This window comes from Ochlerotatus camptorhynchus, unplaced genomic scaffold (assembly GCF_037179485.1).
Source record: "Ochlerotatus camptorhynchus isolate MF236.1 unplaced genomic scaffold, CSIRO-AGI_Acam_v1.1 ptg000235l, whole genome shotgun sequence".
Lineage (NCBI taxonomy): Eukaryota > Metazoa > Arthropoda > Insecta > Diptera > Culicidae > Ochlerotatus > Ochlerotatus camptorhynchus.
Genome location: NW_027040725.1, coordinates 309363 through 320121, shown reverse-complemented (window position 1 = coordinate 320121; position 10759 = coordinate 309363).

Sequence of the window (10759 nt, the reverse complement as noted above, 5' to 3'; positions counted from 1 at the left end):
AAGAAAAAATAAACTTATCCAGAAAATATAACGGTAAAAATAATACTTAATCCAACAGAGCAAAAAAAATGTGCCAGGAAAGTTAATCAACACTATAGGGAGATTAATCAGACTGCAAAAAAACAGTAAGTGAAAAAAAAAGAAAAAAAAATTAAAACTTTTTCAGGAAAAAACAAAAAGGTGTCAGAAAAGTTAATCAACACTATAAGGAGATTAATCAGATTGCAAAAAAAAACCGAAGTGAAAAAGAAAAAGAAAAAAAAAATGAAAACTTTTTCAGGAAAAAAACAAAAAGGTGTCAGAAAAGTTAATCAACGCTGTAAGGAGATTAATCAGGTTGCGGAGAACGGAAGATAACCGTTTGTTACTTAACTCTCCACACAAGCGCACGGAGTGTGGCTGATGACGATGATGTACTGATGTGAGGATGATGGTGATGATCGTTCTATTGTTGCCCTCGAGTGTTTTCAGCAAAGCACCGGCTGGCTCGCCTGCTGGTGAACTCGATGACCTTGATGTTGCAGTGGCGTGATGCGATGAAATTTGTTGGCTAAAGATGAACAGCTCATCTGCCGGACTCGGCCGGAAATGACTGCTTCCTTTCTCGAACGGTTGTGCGGCAAATGCAATTCCGCGATGCTCACTACACTTTTGTATACTAGAACACCACTCAGTGTGAAAGCGGATTGAAAAAAAAACCTCAATAAGGAAAAAAAAACTAGTGCTGATAACGGAGTGCAAGCAACACTAGACCGAAACAGTCGAACGTTCGATGCGGAATGATGTACATCATAGTAACGGAAATTTACACTAATTTTTTTTTTGCTGTGTACCACTTTTACTTGGACAGAAGAATGTCAATTCACACATTCGAAAAATTCAAAAAATATGTTGCTTTCATCTAGAATATTACAATATCCGGACTTTCAAAAAACATTCATCTTGACAACAGATGCGACAGATTTTGCCTGTGGCGTATTTTTATCACAAATACATGAAAACAATCCCTGTTTCTTTCGCCAGTCGTGCCTTTGCAAAAGGCAAAACAAACAAGTACATCATTGAGAAAGAATTAGCCGCTATACATTGGGCAATTATGCACTATCGATTTATCAGGCCGTACATTTTTAGCACAGAGAACAGACGTTGAGGCTCAAATTAAATTTCTCTAAAAACTTGTGTAAAGATTCCTATTTGACTTAAGCACCACTAACGGCGACTTCCTCACTTAAAAACCCTGTTTGACAACATGATGGCGCTGGCGTTGCAAAACTTACACTAGGCACTAAGTGCTGGTAGCGTTAAGTGGCAATTTTCAACAGATAATTTATCGATACTAGCACCAAATGGGTCGATAGTGATAAATTTATAGAGGAAATCAGAAGATACTAGCGCTACGTAACGGCGACGTTTCCACTTAACTTTACACAGATTCTGACCGAACTTGAACGTCTGTTCTCTGTGTTTTTAACACTAAAAACACAGAGAACAGACGTTCAAGTTCGGTCAGAAACTTGTGTAAAGTTAAGTGGAAACGTCGCCGTTACTAGCGCTACGTTTTCTGCTGCGATTAGGTCGTTAATTAGTGATACTTTTTTCGGTGTTATATCGGTTATAAAATACTTTTTCGTCGTTCGTGATTCAGTTTTTGTACTACTGCTTTCTGTTTTCGTGAATTTCGTTCGGTGTGTTGTGATTTTCGTGGTGCGGTGATAAAGTGAAAGTGACTCATTGTTTACATACACTTTCCCAAGCACTCCCCACGCGAATTTTTTTTTTCCGAAGCGCCATCTGCCAGCAAAACTTTTAAGCTTGCAATCTTTCATTGAGCTCGTGGTGTAACTGCTGCATAAATTTCGGCGAATTGCTGTCGTCTGGACCCTACTGTTGTATTGCGCTACGTTGGAATTTCGTTGTTGGTCTGCATCGCCTTGTTCCTGCGAAATGAGTGTAATCTGCCACGCTTGCACCAATGATGTCCAAGAGGAACGCATTACCTGCCGTGGGTTCTGTAGCGCGGTGTTTCACCTAAAATGCTGTCACCTGCCAAGTGAAATGTTGGATGAAATCGATCGGAATAGGCAGCTCTTCTGGATGTGTAAATCCTGTGCTGCCATAATGTCAGACGTTCGTCACAAGAAAAACGTGAAGGCTGCTTACGATGCTGGTTTGGAGAAACAACTGAGCGGTCATACTGAGCTACTGGGGAAACTAAAACTGGAAATTCTGGAGGAATTGAAAATCGAAATTCGATCCAATTTCACAAAGTTGACCAATACCACTTCCACCACTCCGGTGTCCTCTAGACGGTCTGGTAATAGGTCACGCACCATAGGAAGCCAACGGTTATTCGAGAAAAAGGACAATAACTTGCCACCTCTTATGACTGCTACCGGAGATTCGCCGTCTCCAAGTCTAGGCCGTCTAACTGTTCCCGTTTCTAAGGATAAGTTTTGGTTATACCTATCTCGGATTTCCCGTGACGTTTCTGCTGAGCAGATCACCGAACTTGCCAAGCATCGTTTGTCAACTGAGGATGTTGAAGTTATCCGACTGGTTGCTAAGAGTAAAGATATCCAAACCATGTCGTTTGTCTCCTTCAAAGTAGGCGTCTCTACAAATTTGAAGGCGAAAGCATTGTCGTCCTCTACATGGCCCAAAGGAATGCTGTTTCGTGAATTTGTTGACAACCGCAAAGCCGAAAATTTTTGGAAGCCGCCTGGATTGCCAATAAATACACCGCAGACAACTCCGAAATCCAGCTAGTCACCTCATCAAATGCCTATGACGGAGTGATATCACTGAGTCAAGACCCAGAGCCACTACGTCGTATTACCTACTACCGGAATCCGGGACGCTCACTTGCCGCTAGCTTCTTGGAAGCCCCTGATCCCCTCATCACAGTCGAGCACCTCCAGCCAGCGACCTTCAGCCGTCCCGGTCCTGTGTATGAGTCCGGAAAAGGGGTCTTCCAAAATCCAACTGCAGGCGAGTATTCTAGTTTTCCGAACAATTCTGTCCCTGAAACGCTTATCACTTCTAGTCGTAATTCGTCAATAAACTCGTTCGTGGTTTACCCTAGTCGGACACCGGGACGCACACTTGCCGCATGCTTTTTGGAAGCCCCTAATTCACCCATCGCAGTCGAGCCAATTCTGCCAGCGACCTCCAGCCGTCCCGGTCCTGCGTTTGGATGTGAAGATGGGGCTTCCGAAACCCTATTTCAGGCAAGTACGATGATAATTCGAGCAATTCTCTTCCTAAAATGTATGATGCTTACAGCCGCTTATTGCAAAACAAATCACATCCTGTTGTCTTCAACATGCCACTGGGACGCACACTTGCCGCCAGCCTTGTGGAAGCCCCTAGTCCTCTCATCGCAGTCGAGCCTAAGCTGCCAGCGTTCAACAGTCGTCCCAGCTCTGCGCATGAGTTGAGAGAGGGGGTCTTCCAAAATCAAACCGTAGGCAAGTACAGTCAGCAAACAACAACTTCTCTGCCTGTAAATATCTTGGTTTCCAGAGTACCATCTTACGTCTCTGCTCCACGACAATTGTGGTCTAATATTGACAATAACAGCACACCAGCCTCACCATGTTCAATCCAGTTGCCGCTGCACGTCGCAGGTAATTCTCCAGAAGCATCGAGGCCCTCTGACCTTGTCCTGCAAGATGCTGTTTTTGTTCATCGCAACCGACTCGTTCCTGAGATTGAAAGTGGTAGTCCTGTGATCCACCCAGTCTGCGCTCAAACTCAACAGATTACTGGCATGCCTCCCTCAAATTCTTCTTCTCAACTTCGTATCTTCTATCAAAATGTCCGTGGACTCCGAACGAAGATCGATGCCTTCTATCTCGCTGCGGCAGATTCGGAGTATGATGTGATAGTTCTAACCGAGACGTGGCTCGACACTTGCATCCTATCAACTCAGCTATTTGGTGGATCATTCACTGTTTTTCGGACTGATCGCAATCCACTGAACAGTAGAAAGCTGCGCGGCGGTGGAGTTTTGATTGCAGTGTCTACCAGATTGTGCTGCTGTGTCGACCCAGCTCCTGTTAGTGATGCTTTGGAACAGCTGTGGGTAAAAATCAAATTGCAAACGTGTTCAGTCAGTATTGGAGTATTATATCTACCACCTGATCGTAGAGATGATCTGTCCCTCATTCAGCTTCATAGCGATTCTGTTAGTTCAGTAATATCATGCTTGAAACCTCATGATTTTGCGCTTCAGTTCGGTGACTACAATCACCCCAACATGCATTGGACTGCTTCAGAGGATGGCGGACTTCATATAGATTCCAGTATATCCCGTTTTTCAACTTCGGATGGTGCTCTATATGATGCCTTTTGTTTCAATGGTCTGACGCAAATCAACTCTGTGAAAAATGCCAGTTCTCGTACTCTTGACTTAGTACTGGTGAACGATACAGCACTGCCTAACTGCAGCATTTCTGAAGCGGTTGAATCTCTTGTAGAACTCGACACTGCACATCCCGCTATTGAGGTTGCCGTTTCTTTGCCGTCACCAGTGAGATTTGATCAGCCACACGAGAACCCGCAATTTGATTTCCGCCGTGTCAACTATGACTTGATGAGTGAAGCATTTTCTGTGATTGATTGGCAATTTTTGGATGACGAACGAGATCTGGATGACATCGTTGAGTCGTTCAACTCTGAGATACGTCGTGTTATCGAAGCTCACGTGCCACTTCAGCGTCCTACTCTGAAACCTCCATGGACAAACAATCGGCTTCGTAGATTGAAGCGCCGTCGACGTTCTGCTCTTCGGAAATTCAAACGTAATCGATCACAACACCTGAAACGTCGTTTTGTTCTGGCCAGCAATAAATACACTAGCTTTAACCGCGAAATGTATGCTCGTTATATAGACCGTACGCAGAGAAATCTACGCCTGCATCCCAAACGTTTCTGGTCATTTGTTCGGTCGAAGCGTAAGGAAAATGGGTTACCTTCGTCTATGTATCTCGGTGCCCGCTCTGCTAGCACAGATGCCCACAAGTGTGAGCTGTTTGCTGATCACTTCAAGAGTGCCTTCTCGGACATGTCGATTTCGTCCTCGCATCTAAATGCAGCCATCCATGACACACCATCAGATAGGCTCGACTTTGGAATTTTCCAAATCACTGAGGAGCACGTACAAAAAGCGATACGTAAACTTAAACATTCTGCGTCATACGGTTCGGATGGTATTCCTGCATGCATTCTTAAGAATTGCTCAAGTGTCTTATTGATGCCGCTAGTGAAATTGTTTAATATTTCATTACAGCGAATGACATTCCCATCCGCGTGGAAGACTTCGGTCATGATTCCTATTCACAAAAAGGGGGACAAGTGTGATATTTCCAATTACCGCGGGATAACGTCGTTGAATGCTTGCTCCAAACTCTTTGAGATAATCGTGAACGATGCCTTGTTCGAAGCTAGCAAGAATTACATCTCTAGTGCCCAGCATGGATTTTTTCCAAAAAGATCTGTGACAACGAACCTCACTCAATTCACTTCATTGTGCATTCGATCGATGGACGCTGGCATGCAAGTAGATGCTATATACACTGATTTCAAAGCTGCATTCGACCGAGTGAACCATGCTATTCTGCTTCGAAAACTCGAGAAATTTGGAGTATCCGTCGCCTTTGTTCGTTGGTTCGAATCATACCTGTCAGGACGGTCTATGAAAGTTAAATTAGGCTCCTCACATTCAACCGCCTTCCCGATTGTATCCGGAGTTCCACAAGGGAGCAACCTAGGCCCCCTATTGTTTTCGCTTTTCATTAATGATGCATCGTTTGTTTTACCATCTGGAAATCGTGTTTTCTACGCCGATGATGTTAAGATTTACATGGTAATCACATGCATCGAGGACTGTGCCTACCTGCAGAGTTTGTTGGAGTCATTTGAGGATTGGAGCAAACGGAACTTACTGGAACTGTGTGTAACGAAATGCAACACTATTTCGTTTTCCAGAAAACGTCATCCGATCATCTTCCACTATCGTCTTGCTGGTCATGATCTAGAACGGCTGAATCAGGTTAGAGACCTTGGTGTGATATTGGACTCTGAACTTAACCTCCGGACACATTATGCTGATGTGATTTCAAAAGCGAATAGGCAGCTTGGATTTATCTTTAAACTTGCCGATGGATTCCGTGACCCTCTGTGTCTGAAATCACTGTACTGCGCCTTGGTTCGCTCGATCCTTGAATCTGCTGTAATAGTTTGGTGTCCGTACAGCAGTATATGGGTTGACCGTATAGAATCGGTTCAAAGAAAATTTGTGCGCCTAGCTCTTCGTTATCTACCTTGGCGTGAACATCTAAATCTACCTCCCTACGAACATCGATGCATGCTGTTAGGAATTGAAACACTGGAGAAACGAAGGTCTGACATGCAAGCGGTTTTTGTCGCCAAAGTATTAACTAGTGAGGTGGATGCACCTGCCATTCTTGCCGATATCAACGTTTATGTACCTGAACGCCCCCTTCGTCGGCGTAACTTCCTGCATTTGGCATCCCGCAACAGTCGATACGGGCAACACGACCCAATACGGTTCATGGCCTCTCGCTTCAATGATGTATCTGAGCTTTTCGACTTTGAAGCTTCTGCAGCTACTTTTCAACGCCGCCTAAGTAATCGATTGTAAAGCTGTTATGTGCATGGATTGATTATGAGCAGGTGAGTGACTGTCCATCCCCTGATGACTGTATGAATTGTGCTACCTGTTTTCATTTTTGTTTCCGGTTGCTTTCGACCCTTCCACGAGGACTTGACAATCAATGACGATGCTGCACTGTTGCTGACACACTTTTATGACACTGACCGCATTTTAACGTTTTTAATTTACACTGTAGTAATTATTGTATTTTGCATTGTTTTTGCTGTGAACTGTGTAATTGTTAATGTTTAGTTTCTGTTTCTATGTACTTAATTTAAGAAAAGAAACAGGGTTTTTATGCCAATTTGAGTTCACCATGACTCAATTTGGCTTTTCCCTGTCCAACTTCATTAAGACAACCTTGTCAGATGGAGGAATACAAATAAACAAATAAACAAATAAAGGATAAAATTGTTTTCGGATAGAGGGGTCAATAATTGAAATATAAACTGTTGATGAGATATGACATGACGTTAAAGGAGCTAGAAGAAATGGTAATTCGGAGTGAGTTAGCTAAGTTTCGTGCAAGGGAATTGACGGAACGCAATAAAGACCCTAGGGAGGTAAATTTGGTGAAATATAGATTAGGCAATGGATCGATATGGACAAAAGCGGTAGATCTGTTTCGCGTGGTTACGATAGGCGTTATCGCAGCAGAAGCAGGAGCACTGTAGGGATCGTGAGCATGCACATTTCAGTGGTAATCGATATGATCGTCGAAATTATTATGATGACCAACCGGGAGCCAGTTATTCAAATCGTTATAGTTATAAGAATGAAAATCCTCACGTGAACGTAATATGTAACTTTTGCGAAAGAAAGAGATCACGCAAAGCGTAATTGCTACAAATTAAACAATCGTAAAAGTGTCAATTTTGTAGAAGAAGCACCGGTTGAAATTGAAATTGATAGCTATGATTTCAAGAGGCTACAGATAAGAGATTCTGAAGATGAGGGTAATTGACCACTTTGTCAAGCAGTTTTGGCGTGACTTTCTACCAGCGATTTCACAAAACTGTACCAAATAATTTCATTTTTTTTAATGAAACGCACAAGTATTGGCTACTTTTCTCGAGGTTCTAGAAGAAAAAATCTCAGCTGTCGCTTAGTTGTCGTTAATGGGCATCACCTGAAAATCTTTGGATAGATTTTAGTCAATGTGATAGCCAACAATTTTCAGCATCAAGTTATTTTGATAATACTTGACTGCTCAAGACGGTTTGTTCCATTGTTTGGCTAATTTATCCAAGTTGGAGAAATACGTTTGGGAATTCTATGGGTATCAACACATTGAACAACGAAATGGAACAGAATTTAGAGCAGAAGCATACCATGGGTAATGTTGAATCTAATATAAAATCTCGTTTTGCTAAAGTTTTTGATGGTGATTTTTCATATCCAATAGAGGGATTTGAAGCTGACCTGGTGACTTACGATGAAAGACCAATATTTAGAAAAGCATATGACGTGCCGTTCAAATTAAGAGAGAAGGTTCTTGAACATCTGGATTCTCTAGAGAATCAGAACGTAATTTCACCAATTCAGGTTAGTGAGTGGCCCAAAAAGGATTGTTATAGTGCCAAAAAAGGATAACGATATAAGAATGATTATAGATTGTAAAGCATCCATTAATAAACTAATTATTCCTAACACATATCCTCTACCACAAGACATATTTGCTTCATTAGCAGGTTGTAAATGGTTTTGTTGTCTCGATTTGGCGGGGGAGTACACTCAACTTAAACATTCAAATAGATCAAGGAAATTTGTTGTAATATATACAATTAAAGGATTATATATTTATAACCGTTTGCCCCAGCGAGCCTCATCTAGTGCTTCTATATTTCAAAAAACAATGGACCAAATTTTAATAGGATTGAAGCAACTATGTTGCTATTTGGTCGATGTGCTTATCGCAGGAAGAATGCGTATCAATTTTGTATTTAGTGCTGGCTAGATTGAAGAAAGTGAATTTAAAAGTAAATTTTAAAAAGTGTAAATTTTTCGTTTCTCTTACATATTTAGGGCATTTGATCACGGATGAAGGCCTCCTACCGTCTCCTGATAAACTGGCTACTATTGAACAGGCCAAAGTTCCTAGAGATACTACCGAACTAAAAGCATTTTTAGGTCTAATCAACTATTACGGAAAATTTGTTCCTCATTTATCGGCAAAATTAAGTTGCCTGTATGCCTTGTTACGTAAAGATGTTAAATTCGTTAGGAATGGAGAATGTCAGCAAACTTTTGACGAAAGTAAAAACGCTTTATTAAATGCTAACTTTAGGCGTCGTAGTCGGAGTGTTAATTACTGGCTCGTCGGTAGTCATGATGATTTTACTTAATGTTCATCATTTTGTTACCGAACATTTGTACAAATTTACTGAACATACTGTTATTTGGACCACACATCGATCATCTGTCAAAAACTTCTGTGACTCTTACGCAGTGAAAAGTGTAAAAAAGCACTGCTATATTTTTTTAAATCTGAAATCATGATGCAAAGATGGTAAGTAAAAAGTTTTTGAATTAACAAATATTCTTCTGGAGACATGTTTCTTTTTCAGATTCCAATAGAGCGGTTAAGATAATTTGACACTAGAGCTCGAGTCATGGAGGGAAATGAACATAGGATGACGGTCCAGCCAAAGAGAATGTGTAAATGAAACCGTAGTGTGAGCAAGTGTCTCAGTTATGGCTTTCGAATTAATAAATTACAGTCCTGAAAACGTAGCGTAGTGTTATCTATATCTAGAAAGTGAATTTTCAGAAATATTTGGAAAATAAAAACATTTTATATTGACCGTAATTTGTTATAAACATTACTGAGCTGCTCAGCTATTGATCCCAAATATTTACATATTTTTACCGAAAGCTTTTCAAATAAGTACTGAGTTGTCGTTACGATAAAGCAATCGTTTCGGTTATATTTGACAGCTCACTAGAGTGCATTGACTAACGAGTACTCGTCATTTATTGTAATTACCAAAACGATCGCCGAGCGCTCAGCTCTTCTAATCTTGTCAAACAAAATACTGAGTTCGGTAAAAATAACTGAGTGTGTGACAATATTTACAATTTATATTCCCAAATCCTATTTTGTCAAATTAATGTATGCACATTAATACAAGTTTCGTTTAGTTTTTACATACAGCTGCAATCATCAGTGTAAAAGGAACAAAACGCCATCAGCTTCAGCATTGAGTTTGTCGCAAGCTCGGGATATGCAGGAATCCGGAGATATAGAAGCAGTACGATTAAGGTATATTATTCATAAGGGTGTATAACAACCGCAAACAAAACGTTGTTGAATATTACATCGAAACTGCTGCACTTTCACCGATCATTATCAGCATACATACCAGAGCACCCTTTTATTGCTGGGCAAAAGTGTAGATCATTATTACAACAATCCCTTAAAATGCTCGAAGGGATTTTTTCGTGCAATGCGCTATGGTAAGCTTGGCACTATCTAAAAGTGCTTAACGACGTATTTGAGGTATCATTCAAGCCGTTTGAGGAATAGTTCTGGCATTTGGATTGTCGTTCGTTTATCGTATTTGTTTATTGGGGTTTCCACGCTCCATAATAGAGATTAATGGCGCTAGTAAGTGGATCGCCATGTTAAGTTATTTTTTATTTTTTCTCTGGCTATCCTAAAAAATGTGTGCATATATGATATTAGATCTGAAGAAATGAGTTAGACAGCGAAATGTTATGCATTTTCCTCGGATTTTCACTAACACGCTCTCACATATCGCACCAACACAACTGTGTCGTAACCGGACCGAGGTTTCCAGCCTCGGCCACAGCTACACGAATTAGCGATGCAGCTCCCACGGCTGCGGCTGCTTCTTTTGATGCTGCTACTACTGTTTCTGTTGCTGTTGTTTCTGCTGCTGATGGTGGTCCGTCACCTCCAAAAATCGTTACAAGAATGACTTCAACGAGCTTAGGTACTTCATATTTATACTTCTATCAAAATACTCTAACCAATGAGATTCCGTTGTGAGATAAAGATTTGAGCTGGACGATTTATCTTTTACCGTTATGTGATCGACAGGGTAGCCGGGCACCTTTTCA